The 7334-nt window shown below is 41.9% G+C and overlaps 1 long non-coding RNA gene across 1 annotated transcript; it reads left to right on the forward strand.

The window, feature by feature from the left end:
- The first annotated feature begins 2321 nt into the window (after positions 1 to 2321).
- LOC149982842 (uncharacterized) lies at positions 2322 to 7021 on the forward strand. The gene is made up of 2 exons (XR_016496918.1): positions 2322 to 2596; positions 3725 to 7021. It is a non-coding gene; the product is annotated as an uncharacterized LOC149982842 (long non-coding RNA).
- Positions 7022 to 7334: the final 313 nt, after the last annotated feature.

Consider the following 7334-nt stretch of genomic DNA (forward strand, 5'->3'; position numbering starts at 1 on the left):
AAGCTACAGGACTGTTTTGCTAGCACAGACTGGAATATGTTCCGGGATTCCTCCGATGGCATTAAGGAGTACACATTAAGGAGTATCAGTCAATGGCTTCATCAATAAATGCATCGTTGATGTCGTCCCCACAGTGACTGTATGTAGATAACCCAACCAGAAGCCATGGATTACAGGCAGCATCCACACTGAGCTAAAGGCTAGAGCTGCTGCTTTCAAGGAGCGGGACTCTAACCTGGAAGCTTATAAGAAATCCCGCTATGCCCATCGACGAACCATCAAACAGGCAAAGCGTCAATACAGGGCTAAGATCGAATCGTACTACACCGGCTCTGATGCTCGTCAGACGTGGCAGGGCTTGAAAACAATTACAGACTACAAGGGGAGAGTGACACGAGCCTACCAGACGAGTTAAACTACTTCTATGCTCGCTTCGAGGCAAATAACACTGAAACATGCATGAGAGCACCAGCTGTTCTGGAAGACTGTGTGATCATGCAGCCGATGTAAGACCTTTAAACAGGTCAACATTCACAAGGCTGCAGGGCCAGACACATTACCAGGACGTGTACTGCGAGCATGCGCTGACCAACTGGCAAGTGTCTTCACTGACATTTTCAACCTCTCCCTGTCTGAGTCTGTAATACCAACATGTTTTAAGCAGACCACCATAGTCCCTGTGCCCAAGAACACTAAGGTAACCTGCCTAACTGACTACCCACCCGCAGTACTCACGTCTGTAGCCATGATGTGCCTTGAAAAGCTGGTCATGGCTCACATCGAGAGACCTGGCCGTGTGTTGCCAGGACAACTACCTCTCCCTCAACATGATCAAGACAAACTGGATGATTGTGGACTACAGGAATAAGAGGACCGAGCACGCCCCCATTCTCATTGACGGGGCTGCAGTGGAGCAGGTTGAGAGCTTCAAGTTCCTTGGTGTCCACATCACCAACAAACTAACATGATCCAACCACACCAAGACAGTCGTGAAGAGGGCCCAACAAAACATATTCCCCCTCAGGAGACTGAAAAGATTTGGCATGGGTCCTCAGATCCTCAAAAGCTTCTTCAGCTGCACCATCAAGAGCATCCTGACGGGTTGCATCACTGCCTGGTATGGCAACTGCTCGGCCTCCGACCGAAAGGCACTATAGAGGGTAGTGTGAGCGACCCAGTACATCACTGGGACCAAGCTTTCTGCCATCCAAGACCTCTATACCAGGCGGTGTCAGAGGAAGGCCCTAAAAATGATCAAAGACTCCAGCCACCCTAGTCATAGACTGTTCTCTCTGCTACCGCATGGCAAGCGGTATCGGAGCACCAAGTCTAGGTCCAAAAGGCTTCTAAACAGCTTCTACCCCCAAGCCATAAGACTCCTGAACATCTAGTCAAATGGCTACCCAGACTATTTGCAGTGCCCCCCACCCCCTCTTTACACCACTGCTACTCTCTGTTGTCATCTATGCATAGTCACTTTAATAACTCTACCTACATGTACATACTACCTCAAATAACCACTGCCCCCACACATGACTCTGTATCGGTACCCCGCTGTATATAGTCCTGCTATTGTTATTTCACTGCTGCTCTTTAATTGCTTGTTACTCTTATTCTTATCTGTATTTTTTGAAACTGCATTGTTGGTTAGGGGCTCGTAAGTAAGCATTTCACTGTAAGGTCTACCTGTTGTATTCGGAGCATGTGACTAATACAATTTGATTTGATAGTGAATTGATGTTAGCTAGCAAAATTGCTAGTAAGCTAGCAAAGAAAGTTAGCCTACAAAGCTGTAGGCTACTGGTTGGTACCTTCTTGCATTGTAAAGTGTTCTAGCCTGTATGGACATTGTTTTGCAAACAGTAATGAACAATTTCAACATTTCTACATGCAATGTCACATTATTCAAGTGTGTTACCTTCTGCGCAGCATGAGTTGGGAGTTAACATGATGCAGCCCAGACTGCCAATGAAGGCTAAAGGAACCCACATACATAGGCTTGGTTTTATTCTAGCAGAACTCAGCTAAACAATATGAACGTTCCCTAAAGACTTTCACTTCAAAAACGGGAAAGAAAGCGGAAATATTACTTTATCCCACTTGAGCCCCCATAGCAACATGCCCAGTAACACTTCCTCAAACTAGGCTGAATTAATCTAAGATAAATCAAGAAATCTGTATTGAATTGACGTTTTTGACGAGGAGGTCTTAGTCGCACAATTCTACATCTAACTAAGATGTTTGGTGCAGTATTTCTCAAGTGAAAAAATGTGCATGAAAGCTAGTCGTCTCTTGTTGAATGACAACAAACATTTCATGTTCCCACTCCTACTGATCACCAATCACAGATGAAGGGGCATAGCATTTGGCTACCGATCTTCAACTTGCCTCAATAAATGTTTTTGTGTGCACGAAAAGCGCAAGAAACCCTTCCCGAAGACCAAAAGAAACAAAAACATCACAAAATGATTTCATAATATCTGCACAAACTGTTTAGACTGGGAAACATAAGTTAAGCTTAAGTGCAGCGGGCACTGTGAGCTCACGCTACAAGGGGGACATCGGCTGCACTGATAAGCAGTACCAAACTATTTAAGTAAGTACCAAACTATTTTTCATGTTCTTGTATCGAAACAGTACAGATTTTTTAGTGTACCGTGCAACTGACAACACTACTGTGTTCAATAATAAATGTTATTATGGAGAGAAAAATCATTAATCAGTAAACGTTTCGGCTTCGTCTTCATTTTGTATTGTCAAAACATCCTGTGGCGGCTGTCATCTATAGCAATTTAGAGAGAGAGAAAGAGAGAGAGAGAGATGGGGAAGAGAGAGCTACAGAAATAGAGAGAGAGAATCAAACTTACAGTATATGGGCCATAAAGTACAAGTAGAGAGAGACAAGAGTACCTTTTGTTCTACGTCTTGAATTTATCATGAATTTGTGGCCAAGGTGCCAAGCCCTCTCCATAGTATGAAGCGCTTGTTTGAAAAAACTATTGACAAATTCTTATCATTGCCATTCATTAATTTGACACACATTCTGCAAATAATTATTCTTTACATGGGGGTTTGGTGGTCAGACTAGAGTCCGTATACTGTACATCAGGAAAAATCAACAAGATTCAGCCAAGGGCCGATTTTGTTTTTGAAGCGTGTGGTCGGAGGCCGAACATAATTTGTAGACTGCAAATTGACGGCAAGAAGCCCAAACAAATATAATATTGATTAAAACATAACCATTTCAAACCTTGCTTACAGTTGTATATGATCACCTGTCTCTTACGGGAATACTTGGAACAAGATTTCATCAATTATACTGACCAAAAATATAAATGCAACATGCAACGATTTTAATGAGTTACCGTTCATAAAAGTGTCACGTTCTGACCTTAGTTCCTTTGTTTTGTCTTTTGTTTTAGTATGGTCAGGGCGTGAGTTGGGTGGGTTGTCTGTTAGTTTGTCTATGATTTTCTATTTCTGTGTTTGGCCTGGTATGGTTCTCAATCAGAGGCAGCTGTCAATAGTTGTCCCTGATTGAGAACCATATTTAGGTAGCCTGTTTTCCATTGTGTTTTGTGGGTGGTTATTTTCAGTCTTAGTGTGTCTGCACCAGACAGAACTGTTTCGGTTGTTTCTTTATTGTTTGTTGTTCAGTTTTTTCATTAAATAAGATGAACACTTACCACGCTGCGCTTTGGTCCTCACCTTCTTCCCACGACAGCCATTACAGAACCACCCACCACCAAAGGACCAAGCAGCATGGTAATGGGCAGCAGCAGCAACAGCGGCCGAAATCGCAAGACTCCTGGACATGGGAGGAGATTTTGGGCGGCAAGGGACTCTGGGCACAGGCTGGGGAATATCGCCGCCCCAAGGCTGAGCTGGAGGCAGCGAAAGCCGAGAGGCGGTGGTATGAGGAGGCAGCACAGCAGCGTGGCTGGAAGCCCGAGAGGCAGCCCCAAAAATTTATTGGGGGGTGACACGCGGGGAGTGTGGCTAAGTCAGGTAGGAGACTTCGGGCCGGGCTCAATGGAATTCATTGTATTTCCATTGCATCTATAAGAACACGTTGTCTGGGATTTAACACATCATCTCTACACCTATATCACATGAAAGAACATTATTTCGATGGGTGTTCCTTTTTTGTGGAATTGAAAAAGATGTAGAATTTTATACAGTTTAAATGTTTACCCACTTGCTTCAAGTCCACCATTGTTCCTGTACCCAGAAAAGTGAGGGTAACTGAACTAAATGACTATCACCCTGTAGAACTTTATTCTGTCATCATGAAGTGCTTTGAGAGGCTAGTTAAGGAACATAGCACCTCCACCTTACCCAACACCCTAGACCCACTACAATTTTCATACCACCCCAACAGATCCACGGATGGCACAATCGCCATCGCACTGCATACTGCCCTATCCCATCTGGACAGAAGGAAAACCCAATCATCAAGTTGCAGACGACACAACAGTGATAGGCCTCATTACTAACAATGACGAGACAACATACACAGAGGAGATGATGGCCCTGGTGGAGTGGTGCCAGGAAAATAACCCCTCTACGTTTTCAACAAAATGAAAGAGCTGATCGTGGACTTCAGGATACAGCAGAGAGAGCACGCCCCCGTCCACATCGATGGAGTGTGAAAAGCTTTAACTTCTTCAGGATCGGGACGTCCCCCAGGACCGGGACGGTTGAGCTAGCGTAGGCTAATGCGATTAGCATGAGGTTGTAAGTAACAAGAAAATTTCCCATGACATAGACATATCTGATATTGGCAGAAACCTTAAATTCTTGTTAATCTAACTGCACTGTGCAATTTACAGTAGCTATTGCAGTGAAAGAATAGCATGCTATTGTTTGAGGAGAGTGCACAGTTATGAACTTGAAAAGTTATTAATAAACCAATTACGCACATTTGGGCAGTCTTGATACAACATTTTGAACAGAAATACAATGGTTCATTGGATCAGTCTAAAACTTTGCACATACACTGCTGCCATCTAGTGCCCACAATCTAAATTGCGCCTGGGCTGGAATAATACATGATGGCCTTTCTCTTGCATTTCAAAGGTGATGGTAGAAAGAAAAGTTGTTTTTTCTTTGTATTTTCTTTTACCAGATCTAATGTGTTATATTCTCCTACATTCATTTCACATTTCCACAAACTTCAAAGTGTTTCCTTTCAAATGGTATCAAGAATATGCATATCCTTCAATCCCTGAGCTACAGGCAGTTAGATTTGGGTATGTCATTTTAGGTGAAAATTGAAAAAAGGGGTGGATCCTTCAGAGGTTTTTACGTTCCTTGACTTGAAATTCACTGACAACCTTAAATTGTCCAGCCAAACAGACAGTGTGGTGAAGAAGGACTCTTCAACCTCAGGGGGATGAAGAAATTTGGCTTGGCCCCTAAGACCCTCACAAACTTCTACAGATACACCATTGACAGCATCCTATTTGGGAGGTCCATGATGATCTTCTTGGCCTTCCTGTGACACCGGGTGCTGTAGATGTCCTGGACGGCAGGCAGTGTACCCCTAGTGATGCATTAGACTGACCTCACCACCCTCTGGAGAGCCCTGCGGTTGCGGATGGTGCAATTACCGTACCAGACACCCGAGCCATGGCCTATTCACTCCACTACCATCTAAAAGGTGGAGACAGTACAGGTGCACCAAAGCTGGGACCGAGAGACTGAAAAACATTTTCTATCTCCAGGCCATCAGACTGTTAAATGTGACCGACCGGCTCGATTCGGTCTTATGTAGCTATGGATAAAAGTAGAGTCTGATGTTTTTGAAAGAAAAGCACATTTCTTGTTCATTAAAATAACATCAAATTGATCAGAAATACAGTGTAGACATTGTTAATGTTGTAAATGACTATGGTTTTTTATGGAACATCTACAAAGGCGTACAGAGGCCCATTATCAGCAACCATCACACATTGTGTTAGCTAATCCAAGTTTATTATTTTAAATGGCTAATTGGTCATTATAAAACCCTTTTGCATTTATGTTAGCACAGCTGAAAACTGTTGTTCTGATTAAAGAAGCAATACAACTGTCCTTCTTTAGACTAGTTGAGTATCTGGAACATCAGCATTTGTGGGTTCGATTACAGGTTCAAAATGTCCAGAAACATAGCACTTTCTTCTGAAACTTGTCAGTCTATTCTTGTTCAGAGAAATGAAGTCTACTCCATGGGAAAAATTGCCAAGAAACTGAAGATCTCATACAATGCTGTGTACTACTCCCTTCACAGAATCAAATCAAATCAAAGTTTATTTGTCACGTGCAATGGTGCGGGAAAAAAAGGCGTGTGTGTGTGTGTGTGCAATAAAATGCAAATTAATTACTTAAAAATCTATAAAATCTATAATATTTGTTTTAGATTCCGTCTCTCACAGTTGAAGTGTACCTATGATAAAAATGACAGACCTCTACATGCTTTGAAAGTGGGAAAACCTGCAAAATCTGCAGTGTATCAAATACTTGTTCTCCCCATTGTATATACATGCACATACCTATATAGACATACATACTTTTTTTAAAGAATATACCTTTATTATTATTCCCAGCAAACCCTACCTCCGATCCCCCAATTGGCGTAAACTAATAAACACTTCTGCTTTTACCTTTAATTTATACATCTTATACACATTTTACAGACACAGTCTACTTTACAATAGTTCTCTCTTGTTTGTTCTTAGTCCTTCCTCTATTTCTGATGTCCATCCAGTTTGATTTCTATTTGTAACTGCGCTATTTCACAAAAGTTCTGAACCTATATACATTTTACAGATCCCGTATGCTTTACATTGTTTATCTTGTTATTAGTCTCACCCTTCAGCTCCATTCAACCCCTCCCATCTATCTCTCAACATCATCCATTTCGGATTTCTATTTGCCATATATTTTTCAACTGTGCTGTGATGCTTCACAAAATAATTGAACCTTCCTATTCTCATAGCTTCTACAGATTGTAAATTAAAAATAAACATTTTTGCTAAAATAAGGATTATATTATTGATTGATTGACTATGGCTTTTCAAATCACCCAGTATTGCTGTCTGCAACATTAGTTCTAGGCAAATGTTGCAATTCTTCAGCCATTCCTGGAGCTGTAACCAAAAACGAGCTACATATGGACAATACCAAAATAAATGATCTAATGACTCTGCCTCCTCACAGCAGAATCTGCAGAGCTGGGAAGATGGTATCCCCCATATATATAACATTCTATTGGTTGCGAGAATTTTGTATAGTAATTTATATTGAAACATTTGAAGTTTTGAATCTGGCATTGTTTTGCGTATCAATTCATA

This window comes from Oncorhynchus mykiss, chromosome 6 (assembly GCF_057628025.1).
Source record: "Oncorhynchus mykiss isolate SJ-2025 chromosome 6, ASM5762802v1, whole genome shotgun sequence".
Classification (NCBI taxonomy): domain Eukaryota; kingdom Metazoa; phylum Chordata; class Actinopteri; order Salmoniformes; family Salmonidae; genus Oncorhynchus; species Oncorhynchus mykiss.